At 48.6% G+C, this 24,850-nt stretch overlaps 1 long non-coding RNA gene and 1 pseudogene across 2 annotated transcripts in view; one reads left to right on the plus strand and one right to left on the minus strand.

Annotated features, from left to right (window-relative positions):
• The window catches only part of LOC134933673 (uncharacterized), a 57,638-nt gene that overhangs the window by 25,832 nt on the left and 6,956 nt on the right, over positions 1 to 24,850 (plus strand). The gene's annotated exons all lie outside the window — the stretch shown is intronic.
• On the minus strand, positions 759 to 3,204 carry LOC134933667 (E3 ubiquitin/ISG15 ligase TRIM25-like; annotated as a pseudogene).

A 24,850-nucleotide genomic window follows, 5' to 3' on the forward strand; every position in this document is an offset into this window, starting at 1 on the left:
CCACTCCTAGATGGGCCAGGTGTTTGTGTCGGCCACTTGGGTCGCTGAGCTTAGTCATCCAGCGACCTCCGTGCAAATTTTAGGACTAAAAATAATATTGTGAGGTGTAAGGTGTTCAGAATAGACTGAAAATGAGTGTTAATTATGGTTATTGAGGTTAATAATACTATGGGATCAAAATGACCCCCAAATTCAATGTTTTAAGCTGTTTTTTAGGGTTTTTTGAAAAAAACACCCAAATCCAAAACACACCCGAATCCGACAAAAAAAATTCGGTGAGGTTTTGCCAAAACGCGTTCGAACCCAAAACACGGCCGCGGAACCGAACCCAAAACCAAAACACAAAACCCGAAAAATTTCCGGCGCTCATCACTAGTATGTATATGAGCTAAGTGTAATGGTCAGGTTACATCATATTCTGCTGCGCTGCAATGGTTATAAACTGACACATTACACTTACCTTCATATAATTAGTATTACCAGGCTTCCTATGCTGGAGCAAATAGCTCCATGTGTAAGGTGTGTGACTGCAGAGTATGAGTACTGGGTGTGACATCCTGACACGTGTATAATACAGGGGATGTAACGGGAGGAGCACATATCTCCTATATGTACAGGCTTAGCTGTGGAAGCCAATCACATAAGCCTGCATGTTTGATCCCGCCCCCAATACATCGGTAGAACATCGGAAATATTTCAAACAGACGTTGATTACAAAGTTTCCCAAAGTCTCTGACTGTGATGCTGTAGCATTGTTTATTACATGTATAATGTCATTTGTATGTTTTAAGCCTCTTATGGTGACAGTGTACATGGCGGTAAGTGATGGCGGCAGTATAATGGGCGTGATGTAAAGAGAGTGCTGTATAATTTGTACTATACTTGTATAATAGTGAGCACATAAACAGTCATTATACATTGTGATTCCTGCATAAGATAATACAGATAAGCAATGAGGCATCATGCAGTCAGTAGCTGTTCAGCCAATCATGTGTTATGTAAGAAACATCGGCTTTTGTTACAGTTCCCAGTAGGCGGAGCTTTACACAGTCCCCGCCCCATTCTCCCCCTACACACATAACACCCAGTGCGAGCGAGTGTAGCTCTGACTACAGTAATAGGGGGCATCAGTGGTCTCAGAGTTACTGAATCGCGGCGCCCTAGAGTATCAGCATTTTACTCACAGGACGCTGAGGCCAAATGTTTTATATTAAGGAATTCAGCAAATATTACATAGATAAAATAGTGCTGGGCTGTCCTCCCTATGGTCAGGTGTGTGGTGATGGGCCGGGGATGTTGTCACAATGATGTCACTCATAATGTCACCATCACACTATACTGACATCAGCACACTGGCAGATATTCCAGCCAATCACAGGTGTCAGAGGCAGAGATGTGTATTTATATAGTTATAATGACAGCAACACACCGATAAGGGAACAGCTCCAGACACACTGGTCATGTGGTCATATACTGGGAGGGGCTCAGCTGTAGCTCCACCTACTGCTACATTCTATTTGCTGAGTACTCCACCAATCATATTCCCCTCCCTGTGATGTCACAAGTCTCTGGGAGGATTTCCTATGGTAATTTCTTCCAGCTCCTGACTCCCCCACATATACTTATAGAACCTTTATGATCAAAAAAAAGGTTCCCAACACAAAATGCAGCATGGAGGGGCTCAGTGAGGGCGGCAGTGTAGGTGTGTAAGTGTCTGATGGGGTCACACAGAGAATAAAAGGACATCTGTCCTGCCTCATAATCCAGATATACCCTCACTCTGTCACAGCGGATATTGTCAGGTAACCGGATCACTGCACTGTCATGTCTCACTGAGTACCGATTATTATACCTACACAGACACCAGGACTTGTTATTATTCCCAATGTCTGACTGACGTCCTCTCCTGTCTATACTGGGATAACACATCCCCACCCTCCACACCACTGACTTACTGACATCCACCTCCCAGTAATGTCGCCCTGAGGAGAATCCCCTGGTGCTTATTACCTGATTACACTGAAATCTCTCTGGTGTTACTGGGTGATTCTGGTCTGGTGACCAGGATGCAGTTTTCCTGTCACCTGATATCTGTATATTATTACCAGCTGTGGTCACATCCAGTAATAGGTCTGTAGGTTGCTGCACATAGATCCCTATATTTATACCTGTTATTATATCAGATAATCTGTGTAATGTCCCTGAGATGAGACCCACATCCAGATCTCCTGCACCATGGACCTGGTTATCATGTCTCTCTGTGTCCTCAGTATCACACAAGTCCCCTGTGTCTGGTTCCTGTAAGACAGTCACTGGATCAGACATGTTACACAGCTCCTCAATGTGACGCATCTTCCCGGACAGCTCGTCCTTCTTTATTTCCAGCTGCTGGATCAGATCAGAGACTGAGAATGAAACGCGCTGTTCCTGCCTGGAGATCTCACTCAGGACTGTCTTCTCCAGGTCTTCCAGCTGTCTCCTGATGTCTCTAAACAGGGCAGTGACTGTCTCTGTTACACCAGCTGCTTTTCCCTGTTCTTCTCTCCTGCGCTCCTGCAGTCTCTGGACCCTTTTCTCAGTCTCCGCTCTCTTTAGGGTCAGTTTCTGTAGAACATTTCTCAGCTTCCCCTTCTTCTTCTCAGAGGCCTCATCCAGCATCTCCACATGGTGTCCCCGATGTTCCCCAGCTGAACAGTACACACAGATACAGGCAGCGTCCTCAGTGCAGTAATACTCCAGGACCTTCTTATGGACGGAGCATTTCCTGTTCCCCAGGGCAGTGGTGGGATCACATAAGACGTGTTCTGCTGACTTGCTGTGTACTCTCAGGTGTTTATCACACAGAGAAGCCTCACACAGCAGACAGGATTTAGCAGCAGGTACAGGAGAGTGAATACAGTAAGTGCAGAAGATCCCAGTCTCCTCCTGATCTGGCCGAGTAGACAGGAACCTCCCCACTATGTTACACAGCGTTATGTTCCTCTGCAGTGCAGGACGCTCCTGACACTCTGCTCTGCATTCAGGACAGGTATAAGCTCCAGCCCCCTCCTGTGTATCCAGCACACGATCAATACAGACCCGTCAGAAGTTGTGGCCACATCTCAGGGTTACAGGATCTGTATAAATGCTCAGGCAGATGGAACAGTCCAGCTCCTGTCTCAGATCAGCAGACGCCATCGCTGGAAGCAGGTGAGGGAAATGAAAGTGAAAGTCTCTGACACTCAGATACCAGTGAGGTCACATTCTGCACACAGGGCGAGGCTGAGCTGTAACTCAGATTATAGCTACAGGCTCAGTTACACTAAAGGGCCGTGGTGATGTGTGCTGAGCGAGGGGGGGATGGCACTCATTTCACCCAGCGGTGAAATGTGCAATGTGCTAGATTGGCTTGCATGCAGGCTCAATCTAGCACCGGCGACAGCGACGCGCGGGGACGTGCATCACTATCACTGTGGGGTATACACACACACAGAGAGTTTCGTGCTTATGTTCTAAGCAATCTAGTCAGATTGCTTAGATTTTATGTACGGATATCTCCGCGTGTACCCCCTTAAGGGACACAGATAATATGTATGACTGATAAAGATACACATTGGGCCTTATACAGAGTTGGAGATGAATGTAATCACAATAAAAAGTGCATTTTCTTCCTGGTATGAGTGGGCGTGTTCTGTTCTGATGTCACCTTATAGCAATGAAGAATAAAGTATGCTGATTATGTCTTTTATTTGTTGTTGATAATACCTGATTTATTACAGGTAGACACAGACAGTATCGGACTGGGGCGTGAAGGGCCCACCGGGGTAATGCTATGGTAGGAGCAAATGTATAGGGGTGTAGCCAGTCTCCAGAGGGGGTGTGGCCAGTAACCAGAGGGGGTGTGGCCAGTCTCCAGAGGGGGTGTGGCCAGACACAACATTGGTTTGTGCATGGTCTGGGCCCCTTGATAAATATATACCGTATATACTGCTAGTGCATGCATGATAATGTACCAGATTAATAACAGCAATGCACTGTAGATAATACACCATAGTCTTGTGCAGTATAATGTAACATATGTATAATGCACTGTAGAGAATACACCATAGTCCTGTGCAGTATAATGTAACATATGTATAATGTATAATGCACTGTAGAGAATACACCATAGTCCTGTGCAGTATAATGTAACATATGTATAATGTATAATGCACTGTAGAGAATACACCATAGTCCTGTGCAGTATAATGTAACATATGTATAATGTATAATGTACTGTAGAGAATACACCATAGTCTTGTGCAGTATAATGTAACATATGTATAATGTATAATGCACTGTAGAGAATACACCATAGTCCTGTGCAGTATAATGTAACATATGTATAATGTATAAGTCACGTGCACAGTCTGGAACATGATCCCTAGAGGAGGAGACCCCAGGCATTGGGGCCCGATGGCGGTTACCCCTGTACCCATGTGGGTCCGTCCAACCCTGGACACAGACGTCATCATCTTCTCATTGTATACTTGCCCATCCTCCCGGAAGCTGCGGGAGGCTCCTGATATTTCCCAGTAAAGCGGTCAGGATGGTGTAAAAATCACTGGCAATCGTGAGGCCGCGAGATGCAGGCAGAGCTAAATGACTAGAATGAACCATTTAGCTCCACCCCTCACTGCGGGCCTGCAAATTGAATGTGTTTTCCTGAGTTGGAGGTGGGCCTTTAGCTCCTCCCCTCGCTGTAGACCCACGAATCGCGGGTGTTTTCCAGAGTTGGGGGTGGGCCTTAAGCACCGTCCCTTGATGTAAACCAGCAAATCTCAGCTGTTTCCTGGTTCTGGGGGCGTGGCCTAATGGAAACACAGTTTGTTCCCCCCCAAAGTGACATGTTGCGTTTCCTATCCAGGCTTCTTCCGGAGAGGAGAATGAAGAAGTCGGTAAGTATGCTCTATTGCTGTTCTCCTTTCCCCAGTTCCTGGTCACATGTCCCTCTGTGCTAATGGAATTCTCATATTTCTGCTACTTGATAATGCACATAAACTATATCTATATCATACTCACCTACTCTCAGAAATTGCAGGAAACTCACAATATTTCGGGTAGCCCCTGCACCCCCAGAAGAGTAAGTGTCCCTTACCAACAAACTGAAAATAGATACATTATTATTCTCCAAATATATTTTAAAATGGCTTAAGCCCCATACACACTAGACGAGAAAGCAAAAGATCTCGTTTAGAAGGGCCAATCTGAGCGAGGTCTTTCACAATCTCGTCCAGTGTGTACACTCAATGAACATGTACAGACGAGGGAGGTCCTCATTAATGACAGCCCCCCACCATCGCTGCCGCCGCCAATATCATCAGCCACAGGTATACCCATAGAAAAGATAAATAATTGGATTATAGTGATATTTTATACTGTTTGCTTTCTTGAATTAGCATCACCCATCTCTTCATTCTTCTAATCAGTCATTCAGCTAAAAAAAAGTAGAGATAAGTAGAGATGAGCGGGTTCGGTTTCTCTGAATCCGAACCCGCCCGAACTTCATGGTTTTTTTCACGGGTCCGAGCAGACTCGGATCCTCCCGCCTTGCTCGGTTAACCCGAGCGCGCCCGAACGTCATCATGACGCTGTCGGATTCTCGCGAGACTCGGATTCTATATAAGGAGCCGCGCGTCGCCGCCATTTTCACACGTGCATTGAGATTGATAGGGAGAGGACGTGGCTGGCGTCCTCTCCATTTAGATTATAAGAGAGAGAGATTTACTGGAGCTTAGGACTAGGAGGAGTACTGTAGAAGTGTAGAGAGTGCAGAGAGTTTACTAGTGAGTGACCACCAGACAGTGCAGTTTATTTAATATATCCGTTCTCTGCCTGAAAAAAGCGATACACACAGTGACTCAGTCACATACCATATCTGTGTGCACTGCTCAGGCTCAGCCCAGTGTGCTGCATCATCTATATATATTATATATCTGTCTGACTGCTCAGCTCACACAGCTTATAATTGTGGGGGAGACTGGGGAGCACTGCAGTGCCAGTTATAGGTTATAGCAGGAGCCAGGAGTACATAATATTATATAGTGAGTGACCACCAGACAGTGCAGTTTATTTAATATATCCGTTCTCTGCCTGAAAAAAGCGATACACACAGTGACTCAGTCACATACCATATCTGTGTGCACTGCTCAGGCTCAGCCCAGTGTGCTGCATCATCTATATATTATATATCTGTCTGACTGCTCAGCTCACACAGCTTATAATTGTGGGGGAGACTGGGGAGCACTGCAGTGCCAGTTATAGGTTATAGCAGGAGCCAGGAGTACATAATATTATATTAAAATTAAACAGTGCACACTTTTGCTGCAGGAGTGCCACTGCCAGTGTGACTGACCAGTGACCTGACCACACTGACCACCAGTATAGTTAGTAGTATACTTATATTGTGATTGCCTGAAAAAGTTAAACACTCGTCGTGTGACTTCACTTGTGTGTTGTTGTTTTTTTTTATTCTATAAAAATAAAACTCATTCTGCTGACAGACAGTGTCCAGCAGGTCCGTCATTATATAAAATATAATATATACCTGTCCGGCTGCAGTAGTGATATATATATATTTTTTATATCATTTATCATCCAGTCGCAGCAGACACAGTACGGTAGTTCACGGCTGTGGCTACCTCTGTGTCTGCACTCGGCAGGCAGTCCGTCCATAATTGTATACCACCTAACCGTGGTTTTTTTTTCTTTCTTCTTTATACATACATACTACTACGACATCTCGTTATCAACCAGTCTATATTAGCAGCAGACACAGTACAGTACGGTAGTTCACGGCTGTGGCTACCTCTGTGTCTGCACTCGGCAGGCAGTCCGTCCATAATTGTATACCACCTAACCGTGGTTTTTTTTTCTTTCTTCTTTATACATACATAGTTACATAGACATCTCTTTATCAACCAGTCTATATTAGCAGCAGACACAGTACAGTACGGTAGTTCACGGCTGTGGCTACCTCTGTGTCTGCACTCGGCAGGCAGTCCGTCCATAATTGTATATATACCACCTAACCGTGGTTTTTTTTTCTTTCTTCTTTATACATACATACTACTACGACATCTCTTTATCAACCAGTCTATATTAGCAGCAGACACAGTACAGTACGGTAGTTCACGGCTGTGCTACCTCTGTGTCTGCACTCGGCAGGCAGTCCGTCCATAATTGTATACCACCTAACCGTGGTTTTTTTTCTTTCTTCTTTATACATACATAGTTACATAGACATCTCTTTATCAACCAGTCTATATTAGCAGCAGACACAGTACAGTACGGTAGTTCACGGCTGTGGCTACCTCTGTGTCTGCACTCGGCAGGCAGTCCGTCCATAATTGTATATATACCACCTAACCGTGGTTTTTTTTCTTTCTTCTTTATACATACATACATACATACTACTACGACATCTCTTTATCAACCAGTCTATATTAGCAGCAGACACAGTACAGTACGGTAGTTCACGGCTGTGGCTACCTCTGTGTCTGCACTCGGCAGGCAGTCCGTCCATAATTGTATACCACCTAACCGTGGTTTTTTTTTCTTTCTTCTTTATACATACATAGTTACATAGACATCTCTTTATCAACCAGTCTATATTAGCAGCAAACACAGTACAGTACGGTAGTTCACGCCTGTGGCTACCTCTGTGTCTGCACTCGGCAGGCAGTCCGTCCATAATTGTATATATACCACCTAACCGTGTTTTTTTTTTCTTTCTTCTTTATACATACATACTACTACGACATCTCTTTATCAACCAGTCTATATTAGCAGCAGACACAGTACAGTACGGTAGTTCACGGCTGTGGCTACCTCTGTGTCTGCACTCGGCAGGCAGTCCGTCCATAATTGTATACCACCTAACTGTGTTTTTTTTTTCTTTCTTCTTTATACATACATAGTTACATAGACATCTCTTTATCAACCAGTCTATATTAGCAGCAGACACAGTACAGTACGGTAGTTCACGGCTGTGGCTACCTCTGTGTCTGCACTCGGCAGGCAGTCCATCCATAATTGTATATAAACCACCTAACCGTGGTTTTTTTTTCTTTCTTCTTTATACATACATAGTTACATAGACATCTCTTTATCAACCAGTCTATATTAGCAGCAGACACAGTACAGTACGGTAGTTCACGGCTGTGGCTACCTCTGTGTCTGCACTCGGCAGGCAGTCCGTCCATAATTGTATATATACCACCTAACCGTGGTTTTTTTTTCTTTCTTCTTTATACATACATACATACTACTACGACATCTCTTTATCAACCAGTCTATATTAGCAGCAGACACAGTACAGTACGGTAGTTCACGGCTGTGGCTACCTCTGTGTCTGCACTCGGCAGGCAGTCCGTCCATAATTGTATACCACCTAACCGTGTTTTTTTTTTCTTTCTTCTTTATACATACATAGTTACATAGACATCTCTTTATCAACCAGTCTATATTAGCAGCAGACACAGTACAATACGGTAGTTCACGGCTGTGGCTACCTCTGTGTCTGCACTCGGCAGGCAGTCCGTCCATAATTGTATATATACCACCTAACCGTGGTTTTTTTTTCTTTCTTCTTTATACATACATACTACTACGACATCTCTTTATCAACCAGTCTATATTAGCAGCAGACACAGTACAGTACGGTAGTTCACAGCTGTGGCTACCTCTGTGTCTGCACTCGGCAGGCAGTCCGTCCATAATTGTATACCACCTAACCGTGGTTTTTTTTTCTTTCTTCTTTATACATACATAGTTACATAGACATCTCTTTATCAACCAGTCTATATTAGCAGCAGACACAGTACAGTACGGTAGTTCACGGCTGTGGCTACCTCTGTGTCTGCACTCGGCAGGCAGTCCATAATTGTATACTAGTATCCATCTCCATTGTTTACCTGAGGTGCCTTTTAGTTGTGCCTATTAAAATATGGAGAACAAAAATGTTGAGGTTCCAAAATTAGGGAAAGATCAAGATCCACTTCCACCTCGTGCTGAAGCTGCTGCCACTAGTCATGGCCGAGACGATGAAATGCCAGCAACGTCGTCTGCCAAGGCCGATGCCCAATGTCATAGTACAGAGCATGTCAAATCCAAAACACCAAATATCAGAAAAAAAATGACTCCAAAACCTAAAATAAAATTGTCGGAGGAGAAGCGTAAACTTGCCAATATGCCATTTACGACACGGAGTGGCAAGGAACGGCTGAGGCCCTGGCCTATGTTCATGGCTAGTGGTTCAGCTTCACATGAGGATGGAAGCACTCAGCCTCTCGCTAGAAAAATGAAAAGACTCAAGCTGGCAAAAGCAGCACAGCAAAGAACTGTGCATTCTTCGAAATCCCAAATCCACAAGGAGAGTCCAATTGTGTCGGTTGCGATGCCTGACCTTCCCAACACTGGACGTGAAGAGCATGCGCCTTCCACCATTTGCACGCCCCCTGCAAGTGCTGGAAGGAGCACCCGCAGTCCAGTTCCTGATAGTCAGATTGAAGATGTCAGTGTTGAAGTACACCAGGATGAGGAGGATATGGGTGTTGCTGGCGCTGGGGAGGAAATTGACCAGGAGGATTCTGATGGTGAGGTGGTTTGTTTAAGTCAGGCACCCGGGGAGACACCTGTTGTCCGTGGGAGGAATATGGCCGTTGACATGCCAGGTGAAAATACCAAAAAAATCAGCTCTTCGGTGTGGAGGTATTTCAACAGAAATGCGGACAACAGGTGTCAAGCCGTGTGTTCCCTTTGTCAAGCTGTAATAAGTAGGGGTAAGGACGTTAACCACCTCGGAACATCCTCCCTTATACGTCACCTGCAGCGCATTCATAATAAGTCAGTGACAAGTTCCAAAACTTTGGGTGACAGCGGAAGCAGTCCACTGACCAGTAAATCCCTTCCTCTTGTAACCAAGCTCACGCAAACCACCCCACCAACTCCCTCAGTGTCAATTTCCTCCTTCCCCAGGAATGCCAATAGTCCTGCAGGCCATGTCACTGGCAATTCTGACGATTCCTCTCCTGCCTGGGATTCCTCCGATGCATCCTTGCGTGTAACGCCTACTGCTGCTGGCGCTGCTGTTGTTGCTGCTGGGAGTCGATGGTCATCCCAGAGGGGAAGTCGTAAGACCACTTTTACTACTTCCACCAAGCAATTGACTGTCCAACAGTCCTTTGGGAGGAAGATGAAATATCACAGCAGTCATCCTACTGCAAAGCGGATAACTGAGGCCTTGGCATCCTGGGTGGTGAAAACCGTGGTTCCGGTATCCATCATTACTGCAGAGCCAACTAGAGACTTGTTGGAGGTACTGTGTCCCCGGTACCAAATACCATCTAGGTTCCATTTCTCTAGGCAGGCGATACCGAAAATTTACACAGACCTCAGAAAAAGAGTCACCAGTGTCCTAAAAAATGCAGCTGTACCCAATGTCCACTTAACCACGGACATGTGGACAAGTGGAGCAGGGCAGGGTCAGGACTATATGACTGTGACAGCCCACTGGGTAGATGTATGGACTCCCGCCGCAAGAACAGCAGCGGCGGCACCAGTAGCAGCATCTCGCAAACGCCAACTCTTTCCTAGGCAGGCTACGCTTTGTATCACCGCTTTCCAGAATACGCACACAGCTGAAAACCTCTTACGGCAACTGAGGAAGATCATCGCGGAATGGCTTACCCCAATTGGACTCTCCTGTGGATTTGTGGCATCGGACAACGCCAGCAATATTGTGTGTGCATTAAATATGGGCAAATTCCAGCACGTCCCATGTTTTGCACATACCTTGAATTTGGTGGTGCAGAATTATTTAAAAAACGACAGGGGCGTGCAAGAGATGCTGTCGGTGGCCAGAAGAATTGCGGGACACTTTTGGCGTACAGGCACCACGTACAGAAGACTGGAGCACCACCAAAAACTACTGAACCTGCCCTGCCATCATCTGAAGCAAGAAGTGGTAACGAGGTGGAATTCAACCCTCTATATGCTTCAGAGGTTGGAGGAGCAGCAAAAGGCCATTCAAGCCTATACAATTGAGCACGATATAGGAGGTGGAATGCACCTGTCTCAAGCGCAGTGGAGAATGATTTCAACGTTGTGCAAGGTTCTGATGCCCTTTGAACTTGCCACACGTGAAGTCAGTTCAGACACTGCCAGCCTGAGTCAGGTCATTCCCCTCATCAGGCTTTTGCAGAAGAAGCTGGAGACATTGAAGGAGGAGCTAACACGGAGCGATTCCGCTAGGCATGTGGGACTTGTGGATGGAGCCCTTAATTCGCTTAACAAGGATTCACGGGTGGTCAATCTGTTGAAATCAGAGCACTACATTTTGGCCACCATGCTCGATCCTAGATTTAAAGCCTACCTTGGATCTCTCTTTCCGGCAGACACAAGTCTGCTGGGGTTGAAAGACCTGCTGGTGAGAAAATTGTCAAGTCAAGCGGAACGCGACCTGTCAACATCTCCTCCTTCACATTCTCCCGCAACTGGGGGTGCGAGGAAAAGGCTCAGAATTCCGAGCCCACCCGCTGGCGGTGATGCAGGGCAGTCTGGAGCGACTGCTGATGCTGACATCTGGTCCGGACTGAAGGACCTGACAACGATTACGGACATGTCGTCTACTGTCACTGCATATGATTCTCTCACCATTGAAAAAATGGTGGAGGATTATATGAGTGACCGCATCCAAGTAGGCACGTCACACAGTCCGTACTTATACTGGCAGGAAAAAGAGGCAATTTGGAGGCCCTTGCACAAACTGGCTTTATTCTACCTAAGTTGCCCTCCCACAAGTGTGTACTCCGAAAGAGTGTTTAGTGCCGCCGCTCACCTTGTCAGCAATCGGCGTACGAGGTTACATCCAGAAAATGTGGAGAAGATGATGTTCATTAAAATGAATTATAATCAATTCCTCCGCGGAGACATTGACCAGCAGCAATTGCCTCCACAAAGTACACAGGGAGCTGACATGGTGGATTCCAGTGGGGACGAATTGATAATCTGTGAGGAGGGGGATGTACACGGTGATATATCGGAGGATGATGATGAGGTGGACATCTTGCCTCTGTAGAGCCAGTTTGTGCAAGGAGAGATTAATTGCTTCTTTTTTTGGGGGGGTCCAAACCAACCCGTCATATCAGTCACAGTCGTGTGGCAGACCCTGTCACTGAAATGATGGGTTGGTTAAAGTGTGCATGTCCTGTTTTGTTTATACAACATAAGGGTGGGTGGGAGGGCCCAAGGACAATTCCATCTTGCACCTCTTTTTTCTTTTATTTTTCTTTGCGTCATGTGCTGTTTGGGGAGTGTTTTTTGGAAGGGCCATCCTGCGTGACACTGCAGTGCCACTCCTAGATGGGCCCGGTGTTTGTGTCGGCCACTAGGGTCGCTTATCTTACTCACACAGTCAGCTACCTCATTGCGCCTCTTTTTTTCTTTGCGTCATGTGCTGTTTGGGGAGGGTTTTTTGGAAGGGCCATCCTGCGTGACACTGCAGTGCCACTCCTAGATGGGCCCGGTGTTTGTGTCGGCCACTAGGGTCGCTAATCTTACTCACACAGCTACCTCATTGCGCCTCTTTTTTTCTTTGCGTCGTGCTGTTTGGGGAGGGTTTTTTGGAAGGGCCATCCTGCGTGACACTGCAGTGCCACTCCTAGATGGGCCCGGTGTTTGTGTCGGCCACTAGGGTCGCTTATCTTACTCACACAGTCAGCTACCTCATTGCGCCTCTTTTTTTCTTTGCGTCATGTGCTGTTTGGGGAGGGTTTTTTGGAAGGGCCATCCTGCGTGACACTGCAGTGCCACTCCTAGATGGGCCCGGTGTTTGTGTCGGCCACTAGGGTCGCTAATCTTACTCACACAGCTACCTCATTGCGCCTCTTTTTTTCTTTGCGTCATGTGCTGTTTGGGGAGGGTTTTTTGGAAGGGCCATCCTGCGTGACACTGCAGTGCCACTCCTAGATGGGCCCGGTGTTTGTGTCGGCCACTAGGGTCGCTAATCTTACTCACACAGCTACCTCATTGCGCCTCTTTTTTTCTTTGCGTCATGTGCTGTTTGGGGAGGGCTTTTTGGAAGGGCCATCCTGCGTGACACTGCAGTGCCACTCCTAGATGGGCCCGGTGTTTGTGTCGGCCACTAGGGTCGCTAATCTTACTCACACAGTTACCTCATTGCGCCTCTTTTTTTCTTTGCGTCATGTGCTGTTTGGGGAGGGTTTTTTGGAAGGGCCATCCTGCGTGACACTGCAGTGCCACTCCTAGATGGGCCCGGTGTTTGTGTCGGCCACTAGGGTCGCTTATCTTACTCACACAGTCAGCTACCTCATTGCGCCTCTTTTTTTCTTTGCGTCATGTGCTGTTTGGGGAGGGTTTTTTGGAAGGGACATCCTGCGTGACACTGCAGTGCCACTCCTAGATGGGCCCGGTGTTTGTGTCGGCCACTAGGGTCGCTAATCTTACTCACACAGCTACCTCATTGCGCCTCTTTTTTCCTTTGCGTCATGTGCTGTTTGGGGAGGGTTTTTTGGAAGGGCCATCCTGCGTGACACTGCAGTGCCACTCCTAGATGGGCCCGGTGTTTGTGTCGGCCACTAGGGTCGCTTATCTTACTCACACAGTCAGCTACCTCATTGCGCCTCTTTTTTTCTTTGCGTCATGTGCTGTTTGGGGAGGGTTTTTTGGAAGGGACATCCTGCGTGACACTGCAGTGCCACTCCTAGATGGGCCCGGTGTTTGTGTCGGCCACTAGGGTCGCTAATCTTACTCACACAGCTACCTCATTGCGCCTCTTTTTTTCTTTGCGTCATGTGCTGTTTGGGGAGGGTTTTTTGGAAGGGCCATCCTGCGTGACACTGCAGTGCCACTCCTAGATGGGCCCGGTGTTTGTGTCGGCCACTAGGGTCGCTTATCTTACTCACACAGTCAGCTACCTCATTGCGCCTCTTTTTTTCTTTGCGTCATGTGCTGTTTGGGGAGGGTTTTTTGGAAGGGACATCCTGCGTGACACTGCAGTGCCACTCCTAGATGGGCCCGGTGTTTGTGTCGGCCACTAGGGTCGCTAATCTTACTCACACAGCTACCTCATTGCGCCTCTTTTTTTCTTTGCGTCATGTGCTGTTTGGGGAGGGTTTTTTGGAAGGGCCATCCTGCGTGACACTGCAGTGCCACTCCTAGATGGGCCCGGTGTTTGTGTCGGCCACTAGGGTCGCTAATCTTACTCACACAGCTACCTCATTGCGCCTCTTTTTTTCTTTGCGTCATGTGCTGTTTGGGGAGGGTTTTTTGGAAGGGCCATCCTGCGTGACACTGCAGTGCCACTCCTAGATGGGCCCGGTGTTTGTGTCGGCCACTAGGGTCGCTTATCTTACTCACACAGCGACCTCGGTGCAAATTTTAGGACTAAAAATAATATTGTGAGGTGTGAGGTATTCAGAATAGACTGAAAATGAGTGTAAATTATGGTTTTTGAGGTTAATAATACTTTGGGATCAAAATGACCCCCAAATTCTATGATTTAAGCTGTTTTTTAGTGTTTTTTGAAAAAAACACCCGAATCCAAAACACACCCGAATCCGACAAAAAAAAATCGGTGAGGTTTTGCCAAAACGCGGTCGAACCCAAAACACGGCCGCGGAACCAAACCCAAAACCAAAACACAAAACCCGAAAAATTTCAGGCGCTCATCTCTAGAGATAAGTAGTTTCTCTGCTGTTTGGTATCATTGTGTGCACCACACTGAGCATGGTTCAGAGAAAACAAAGGATAGCATTGTCTGAGATCAGAAAGAAAAGCATACACCTGCATAATAAAGGTAAAGGCTATAAGACCATGTCCATTGGCAACAAGATGGCGGAATGGGTATTCTTTACCCGGGCCTGTTGTGGGGCCCAAGTCCAACTGACCCCTCTCCCCTTTCCCAATTGTAGTAAGCCACACTTTGGGAAGGGAGAGAGAGAACTGACTGTTGATGCAGCAGCCTCTCTCCCCAGTGTGCTGGGCTGGAGTAAGAGGCAGCAGTCAGTCCTCTCCTTGCATGGGGGAGCGATCACACTCACACTCCCCGGTGCCCCATGTGTGGGGCTGAGCATAAGATAATTTTTTATATTTTCTAAGGATGGGGTCTGGCCACACCTCCCCCAATTGGCCACGCCCTCCCTGTACCGAGACCTGACAAAGCTACCTGTCAGCACTCCTCTCCATGTCCAAGCCGATGTGACTATAGCTGCAAATATTATTAAGACGTTTAAGGTCCATGAGACTGTGTCCTGGATGTGGCCACAAGAGGATAACTGACCCCAGATTAAACAGGAGGATAGTGAGAATTGTAGACAAAGAGCCAAGGAAAACGTCCATAGAGATACAGCTGAGCTCCAAGGTCAGGGTATGTCAGGGTCTCATCCCACCATCCAGCGCTTTCTGACTGGTCAACACTTTGATAAAACCACATAAAAGGCCAGACTGGAATCTGCTATGATGTATATTGTGCAATGCTCCTGGGAGAACGTCCTGTGGACAGATGAGAATTGGAGCTGTGTGATAAGTCTCCTGAGCTCTGCAGTATGGTCACAGACAGAGACATGAAGCTGTATAAGAAAAGACCCCTGTACCCACAGTGACACATGCTGCTTGGGTATGTGTAGGGGCTGTGTTGCTGCGTCTGGCATGGGGGGCCCTGAATCTGTGCAGGACATAATGATATCTCCGGACTATCAGGGCATTCTGGAGGAAACATACTGGCCGGTGTCAGAAAGCTCCATCTCAGTCGCAGGTCCTGGGTCCTCCAACAGGATAATGACCCAAAACACACAGCTAGAAAATCACCCATGAATGGATAAGAACATTGGACGGTTCTGAGGTGGCCTCTATGCATACTTGCCTACCCTCCCGGAATGGCCGGGAGGCTCCCGAAAATCGGGTGACCCTCCCGTCCCCCCGGAAAGGTGGGCAAGCCTCCCGCTTTCCCCCTCGGCCGCCCGCAGCAGTGAACAAGTAGGCGGGCCGAGGGGGTCCGATGACGCGATTTGCGCTGAATCGCGTCATCGTAGCTCCGCCCCCCGCTATGCAGCGCCTCGTTTCTCGGCACAGCACAGCGGGGGGTGGAGTCAAGTAACGATGACGCGACCCTGGTGACACGCCCCCAGACCGCCCATCCTGCTGCCGGCCACTCCCCCCATTCACCTACAACGCTGCCTCCTCCCGGAGGAGGAGGCAGCAAAGTAGGTAAGCCTGCCTCTATGAGCCCTGATCTGACTCCTAAGGAACATCTATAGAAAGAGCTGAGACATGCAGTCTACAGAAGGCGTCATCACACCTGAGACCGCTGGGGCAGTTTGCGCAGGAGGAGTGGCCCAAACTACCTGCTGACAGGTGCAGAAGTGTCACTGAGAGCTACAGAAGTCACTATCTATCTATCTATCTATCTATCATCTATCTATCCATACAGGTGTAGCTGCACTCATCTGATGCGGCTCTATTGCATACGTGCACTCCCGGTGTGACTATGCGATCCGGCACCTAGCCACACTACAGGAGTGCACAGAGAGTGGGGCGCCACAGATGCTGCAATAGGTGCACCTCAGCAGTGGCACAGACGGAGCCACGATTAGCGTGGCACCTTCTGTATATACAGTACTGTACAAATGTTTTGGGCAGATGTGTAAAAATATAAGTGAGTGGTATATATATATATATATATATATATATATATAAATGAATATATATATATATATATATATATATATATATATATAAAAATGTGTGTATATATATATATATACTAGGTGCTTCATCGCGCCCTATGGGCGCTCTTCACACCGTCGCAAGGGGCTACGCCCCCTTAACCCTTGCATGCCTTTCTGGGGTTCAATATTTGTATTATATGGAGTATTACCTGCATTCCTTTGTTAGTGGTTAAATATTGCACAATGAAAGGGCGTGCGATGGTGAAGGAGGTGCAGCCCCTTGCGACGGTATGAACAGCACCTGCAGGGCACAATGTACAGAATGTAGCAGGTGCGGGGGGGGGGCTGTGGATGGGGGAGGGTGTCTGTAGATGTTGCGGGTAGAGGGGTGGTGGAAGCGGGGGGGGCTGGATGGGGAAGGGTCGGGAGATGCTGCGGGTGGGGGAGGGGCAGAGGAGTGGGGGCTGCAGATGGGGGATGGGGTCCGGAGGCACTGCCGGTGGGGGAAGAGCAGGGGTGCCAAGGGTGGAAGAGGGGAAGGTGCGGGGATGTTGCGGATGGGTGAAGGGTTCCGGAGGTGCTGTGGGATGGGAAGGGGCGGGAGTGGGGTAGGGGGTCCGGAGGTGCCGTGAGTAGGGGAGGGGCAGGTACAGGTGGTGCGGCGGATGGGGAAGGGGGTTCGGAGGTGCTGCAGGTGGTGGAGGGGCAGGTGGGGGAGGGGTGGATGAGGGGGGCACCGCAGATGGAGGAGGGTGTCTGCAGATGCTGCGGGTGGAGGGGGGCAGGTGTGGGGGGAGACATATATGGGGGGGTGGATGGTGGAGAGAGTCTGGAGGTGCTGTGGGTGGTGGAGGGGTCGGAGGGGGGGAAGCCGCGGGTGGTGTAGGGGGTCTGGAGGCACAGCGTGTGGGGTAGGGGTGGGGTGCCGCATGTGGTAGAGGGGAAGGTGCGGAGGTGTGGTGCATTGGGGAGGGGTCTGGAGGCGCTACGGGTACTGTACCTGCCAAAAAGGTAGTTGGAGGTATAAGGTTGACAGGGCCTGGATAGGGGTGACAGGGCCAGGATAAGGGTGAAAGGGCCAGGATAAGGGTGACAGGGACATGACAGAACACAGGGCACGGGAGAGATTGGTATTAGGGACAGAACAGTGGTGACAGACAGATGTGTCTTACCGAAGTCACTGCTGCTGGCTGCTGCTGTTCCACTCCAACCTGTTGGGATCTGCTGCTGGTGGAGACTTGGCATGGCTGACTCTCTCAGGCTGGAGTCCTGCTTCCTCTGCCCGTCCGCATCCATCCCCTCCTCCTCAGTCACACACCGCAGACCTCGCGCAGCTGGCGGGCACTGTGGTAAGGGGAGATTGGGAGTGACTGGTTAGCCCCCAGGAGACGCTGTGGCTGGAGGGAGGAGGGGGTCGGAGCCTGCAAGCAGTGCGGACTTCTGCAGCGCTGCCCGCCAGCTAAAGTGTGTGAAGGAGCTGGGCGCACTCCACTGCAGGCGGCAGCACTGCAGCTAGCGGTGGGGTTGCCGGGGCTGGAGATAATTGAGGCAGTCTGAAACCTGCACAGCGGCTGGTGCCCCACAAAACTGCAGCTAAGAAGCGTGGAGTGTGCCAGAAAGTGACGCTCCTCCGTGCCAGTGAGACCCTGCTGAGTATGCTGATGTGGGGGGTCAAGCACACAGTGTGCCGGTGCCTGTCAGTCTGTATGGCATACCCCCTCACTCACCCCCATACCTCCCAACTGTCCCGATTTTCGCGGGACAGTCCCATTTTTTAGGGTCTGTCCCGCTGTCCCACCCGCGGGCCACAGTGTCCCGCGGTGGTGGCGGTGTTGCGGGGGGGTGGGGGCTGGGGGGGGGGGGGGGGCAGTTGGGAAGCTCCTGTACTCACTGTTCTGCTTAGCAGAGCAGCGGTGAATTTAGTGGAGACAGAGGGAGAGGGGGCATCAGGGGGTACGGATTAAGGGGGGATTCCAGCAGCAGAGCTGGATTAAAGGGGGGGGCAAGGGGTACGTACCATGGGCCCCACAGTTTTATGGGGCCCCCCGGCTGGAGTAGCTCTGTCCCAGCTCAGAAGCTCCCCCGTCCTGCCAGCAACAGCGGCAGCATTGTGCTACAGTCAGCACACGCTGCTGCGTATTGGCAGGTCTGTGGTGTTGCAGGGAGGCATCAGTCTCCCTGCTTTCTTCTGCCTGTGCGGGTGTGTAGGGGAAGCGACCACCTTCTCTGGATTTACCTCTACCTGAGGGGCCAAAATTCATAAAAAAAAATGCCAGGAATTTGCATAAGGGGGCGTGGCTTCGTGGGCACGATTAAGCCACGCCCCTAATCTCACAGCAGGCACAGCAATGAGATAGGGCCCCTTGTTTTAAGTGCCCTGGGCCCCCCAGACTCATAATCTGCCCCTGGGGGCATGCCAGCAGTTTACAGAGCGCTGGGCATGCCCCCTCACTGATGAAAATGGGGCATACTTACCTACTTTGCTGCCTCCTCCTCCGGGAGAAGGCAGCGTTGTAGGTGTATGGGGGGCGTGGCCGGCAGCAGGAGAGCCGGTTCAGAGGCGTGGCCGGCAGTAGAATGGGCGGTCCGGGGCGTGGCTTCGCGTTTGCGTCATCGTGACTCCGCCCCCCGCCGTGCTGTGCCGAGAAACGAGGCACTGCATAGCGGGGGGTGGAGCTACGATGACGCGATTCAGCGCGAATCGCGTCATCGGACTCCCTCGGGCCGCCCGCACGTTCTCTGCTGCGGGCGGCCGAGGGGGAGAGCGGGAGGCTTGCCCACCTTTCCGGGGGGTCGGGAGGGTCACCCGATTTTCGGGAGCCTCCCGGCCATTCCGGGAGGGTAGGCAAGTATGAAATGGGGGCCCTCCCGTGAAGCCACGCCCCTTTCGTTGGCCACGCCCCCTTTTCGCAGTGTGTTGTTTGTGTGTGTGTGTGTGTGTGTGTGTGTCTCCTCCTGCCTGAAGAAAGCTGGAAGGTATGCACCCCTGCCTGTGACATGGCCATACCATCTGCTTCTGCTGCTGGTCTCCTATAGATTTGCCCAGTTCTGTGACTCATTTGAATAACTCCACCCACCACTGTAACTCCGCCCAGCGTTACAGCTAGCACAGAGTCACAGACTTGGGCTAATATATAGGAGATATATATATACAATCGTGAGACCGGCACTCCTGTTCTGATAAATAGCTGCTCCCGGTGCCCTCATAGAGGTAGATGTATACAAGATATGGAATGCGGCACTCAGGAAAAGAATAAATCGTAGACAAAATTCGTATACGAATGATACGAATTTTGTCTACGATTTATTCTTTTCCTGAGTGCCGCATTCCATATCTTTCTCTATATATATATACACACACACACACACACACACACACACACACACACACACACACACACACACACACACACACACACACAACAATACTGTGCAAAAGTTTTAGGCAGGTGTGGAAAAAATGCTGCAAAGTAAGAATGCTTTCAAAAATAGAAGTGATAATAGTTTATTTCTCTTTCATCCATCTGGGGGACGCTGCGCACTTACTGATGGGTTAGAGTGTGTGGGATGGGGAGTTTGGCACAGAACCTATAGAAACTAACTCCTCCCCCCTCTAACCCCTCCCATCTCCAGCCTGACTAGCAGATCACCTCAGTTTTAGTTTTGTGCCTGAGGAGTACAGGCACAGATTTCTTCAGTGTAGATTTGAGTAGATTTTAGTTCTGGGACTCATTTTATTCTAAGGGATTCTTTAGGATCATTATAGGATATACTACAGTACAGGACATATTAGAGGAAATTCTTGTATAGGTTACCTCTCTATAGGACTACTGTAATTTATTTATTTATTTTTCTCTTTGATAGTTATACTTGCTGATAGGTTTAACAATGACAAGTAAGCCAGACAAGACTGCTAAAGGGAAAGCAGGTTCAGCTGTTTATTTTGCTTGTTCTCAGTGTGGCTCCAAACTTTCAAAGGGTAGCACGGATCCGGGTCCTCTCTGCGCGGCGTGCTCCATTACACCTGACGTAGAGCAGCCTAGTGTGTCTACAGACCAGTCTGTCCCTCTATGTACCAAAAGCATGGCCGAGGCTATTGCTGATTTGCGCCAATCGCAGTCAAGTACTGATTCTAGTCAATCTAATGTGGAACCTCCATGGGCAAGACATATGGGCAAGAGTCTTTCAGACTTAGCACAGTCTATTAACAAGTTTGCCTCTTCTTCAGGTCCCGTGGCTAGTAAACGACAGCATCAGCTTCCCGCCATCACATTCCCAGGAGAGGAATTGGATCAGGTAGCCACCCCCCTGGAAGAAGGCGAATTGGATTCTGAGTGGGAGGATGCTTCCGGTTGGGTAGAGGAAGAATTGTCTTCCTGTTCAGATGTCAGGTTATTGATAGAGGCCATCCGTCAGACTCTTAATCTTCAGGATGCAGTGGAGGTGGAGACCTCGTCGGGCTTCTTTAAACGTCAGAAAAGACATGTAACGGTATTTCCTTCATATACACATTTTGCAGAAATTTTAAAAGAGCCTTGGCTTAAGCCGGACTCACGCTTTCAGGCTCCTAAAAAAACTAAGATTTTTATATCCATTTTCAGAGGTAGATACAAAGTTCTGGGAAACTGCGCCAAAGATGGATGTGCCTATCTCTCATTTGACAAAGGCTACGGTAATCCCTTCGGTACAATCTGTGACGTTGAAGGATTCGACGGATCAGAAGATTGAAGCGATTCTTAAGTCCGTTTTTACCTTATCAGGTATTTCTCTGCGTCCAATGTTAGCTAGTGCCTGGGTCCTTAAGGGAGTTGATGACTGGCTAGCTCAAGTAATTTCTGGTATGCAGTCGGATGATCCGTCAGAAGCTATTCAACTAGCTGAACAAATCTCTGAAGCTCTCACTTATGTTGGAGAAGCCTTGTTGGACTCGGCCTCGTTACAATTACGGGTATCTGCTCTAGCGGTTACGGCGAGGCGTTCACTGTGGCTTCGTGTTTGGAACGCGGATTCTGATTCAAAACAGACTTTGACAGCCGTTCCGTTTGAGGGTGAATTTCTTTTTGGTCCGGAACTTAAAAAGATTATTTCCGACACTACGGGTGGCGAGAGCCCTTTTCTTCCAAGTGCCTCTCAAAAATCAAAGCCAACGAAATTTCGGTCCTTTCGTACTCAAAGCAAGGGTGGTGTCCAGTCCTTTCGAGCCTTTTCGCGATTTCCACGCAGAGGTGCATACCGTGGTAGAGGCGCACAGGCACCTCGTAGACCGGCTGCCAAGCCTACTGATAAACCTGCCGCATGACTCGGGGAGCAATCCGGGGGGATCCTTGGTGGTGGGAGCACGATTACTACAGTTCAAAGACAAGTGGCTTCTGTCACATCCAGATCAATGGGTGACAGGGGTCTTAACCCGGGGTTACATTTTGGACCTCGAGGAACCTGTTCCGCACCATTTTTTCGTTACTCCTCTCCCACGCGATCCCTTCAGACGACAAGCACTCATTCAGGCTACTTACACACTTTTTCAGCAGGGAGTAATTTCTTCAGTTCCCAGGTCTCAAGAGGGTCAGGGATTTTACTCAAGTCTTTTTCTGGTAAACAAACCGGACGGTTCATTTCGTCCCATTTTAAACCTAAAATGCCTCAATCCATATCTTTCCACTCACAAATTCAAGATGGAGTCGATATGTTCGATCATCGCGGCCATGGAACCAGAGGAATATTTGGCATCTATCGACATAAAAGACTCTTACCTTCATATTCCAATTTGGTCAGGTCATCAACAACTGTTGAGGTTCGCACTAGGCCGTTGGCATTTCCTGTTTCGAGCTCTTCCTTTCGGTCTATCCACGGCCCCATCGGGTATTTAAAAAAATATTAGGTCACGTGGTGGCCATCCTCAGGTGTCAGGGGGTCAACATTACTCCTTACCTGGACGATTTGTTGATAAAGGCTCCATCACCGGACTTTCTTCAACAACATCTACAACACACCACGGACACTCTCCAATCCTTCGGATGGATTGGGAATTTCCTGAAGTCTTCATTGATTCCCTCTCAGGAGATGATTTTCCTAGGTCTCCTGTTCGACACGAGACGTCAGAAGATTTTTCTTCCTCAGGACAGACTTCAGGATCTGCAATCCAGAGTCCGCTCCTGATACAATTTACCAAGGGTCTCGGTCCTCCGATGTATGCAGGTGTTGGGCAAAATGGTGGCGACTTTCGAAGCAGTACCATATGCCAGATTCCATGCTCGGGCCCTTCAGGCTCAGATTCTGGGGTCTTGGGATCTAACGAGCCCACATCTGGACTTGCAATTGTGCTGACTGTCAGTTCGGACTCGACAGTCTCTCCATTGGTGGCTTCACAGTCCCAATCTGACCAGGGGGGCACCATTCACTGTTTGGTCTTGGATGATGATCGCCACGGATGCCAGCCTAGTCGGTTGGGGGGCGGTGTTTCAATCTCGGCACTCCCAGGGTCTATGGAACGATCAGGAATCGAGGTTACCGATCAACATTCTCGAGTTAAGAGCTCTTTCGTTTACCTCGTCTATTGTCTTTCCTTCAGGATGGTCTGACTAAAGGACTTCGTCTGTCTTCCCTTAAGGGGCAGATTTCGGCATTATCGGTTCTCTTTCAGAAAAGATTGGCTATTATTCCGGAGGTTCAAACATTCCTTCAGGGTGTGGTCAGGATTTAGCCTCCTTTTGTTCCTCCGGTCCCACCGTGGGATTTAAATCTGGTTCTTCATGCACTCCGTTTGAGCCGCTGGACTCTGTTGAGCTTCGCGATGTTACTCTAAAGGTGTTTTTTCTTTTGGCCATTGCTTCGGCCAGATGTGTTTCCGAGTTAGCGGCGCTTTCTTGCAAACCGTCTTTGTTGGTCTTTCATGAAAATCAAGTTGTCTTACGTACAAAGCCTTCCTTCTTGCCAAAAGTTGTGTCGGCTTTCCATATGAATCAGGACATAGTCCTTCCAGCATTTGTTCCGGAGTCTTCTGGACAGGATTGTCATTTAGAGTTATTAGATGTTGTAAGAGCCTTATGAATTTATTTGTCCCGTACTAAGGATAAACATCCTAGTGATACTTGGTGGACCCCTTCATTCAAAGTAAAGCATTCATTACCTCTAATACCAAGAAATAAAGACACGGAGACTTGAATTTGGCAGAAAAATTGCTAGCTATTTATTTAACCCTAACCATAGCAAACCTGTAAATGAAAAACTTTGTTAACATGCCGATTCAGCCGACATATGGTGGCAGAAAAAAGAACGGCTCTATTGAACTGACGCTAACCTTAAAATGTTAAAATTCAAAACTATCCTAATTTAACTACAAACTATCAAATCGGTAATAGGTGCCCAACTCAACCCCCACAGTGACTACCCACCCTGATGGGTGCCTGCCGCTGCCCCCGGATGGGTGGTCGAGCGGCCCTATAAGTCGATGGAGGTGAGTGCACCTAAACCACACCAAACTGTAAATCACTACACAGCTTATCATACAACTACAAACTGCCGTTCTTTTCCGCCAATAAATAGCCAACGATAAAACCAGCCAACAATTCAACGCCAACAATTCAACGCCAAGGCACTCCGTGAAAGAACCTCTACCAACAGGGCGGGAGGGCGGGAAGGCAATTCAGCAACAAGAGAGAGCAAAATGGCCTAGCATTCCTTATATATATTAACCCTCCCCTTTTTCCAAAGGCTGTACTTTCCTCACAGCTAGGTCCACCTCTCACAAGATGTTTAACTCATTCCTTTCCTATGCAGTCAATTCTCTCTCCTATTCGTCGTACGGATACCTTGTTGGTTTTGATTGATGCTCCCAAGCGAGGCTGGCCGGCCTCTAAGAATAAGGTGGTACGCTGGGTTACATCTGCTATTCGGCAGGCTTATATTTCTTTGGCGTTACCGGTTCCTGACTCATTGAGGGCTCATTCGACTAGGGCTGTGGGAGCTTCCTGGGCTGTTCGCGGTGGTGTTTCTGTCGAGCAGCTGTGTAGGGCGGCGACCTGGTTGTCCGTGCATACCTTTACTAAGTTTTACCGTTTTCATACTTTGGGTTTGGAGACTGCCTCTGTTGGGCGTCAAATTTTGCTGACGGCTATGCCGTCTGTTTCTCCCTCCTCTAATTAGCT

Source organism: Pseudophryne corroboree, chromosome 6 (genome assembly GCF_028390025.1).
Source record: "Pseudophryne corroboree isolate aPseCor3 chromosome 6, aPseCor3.hap2, whole genome shotgun sequence".
NCBI lineage: Eukaryota > Metazoa > Chordata > Amphibia > Anura > Myobatrachidae > Pseudophryne > Pseudophryne corroboree.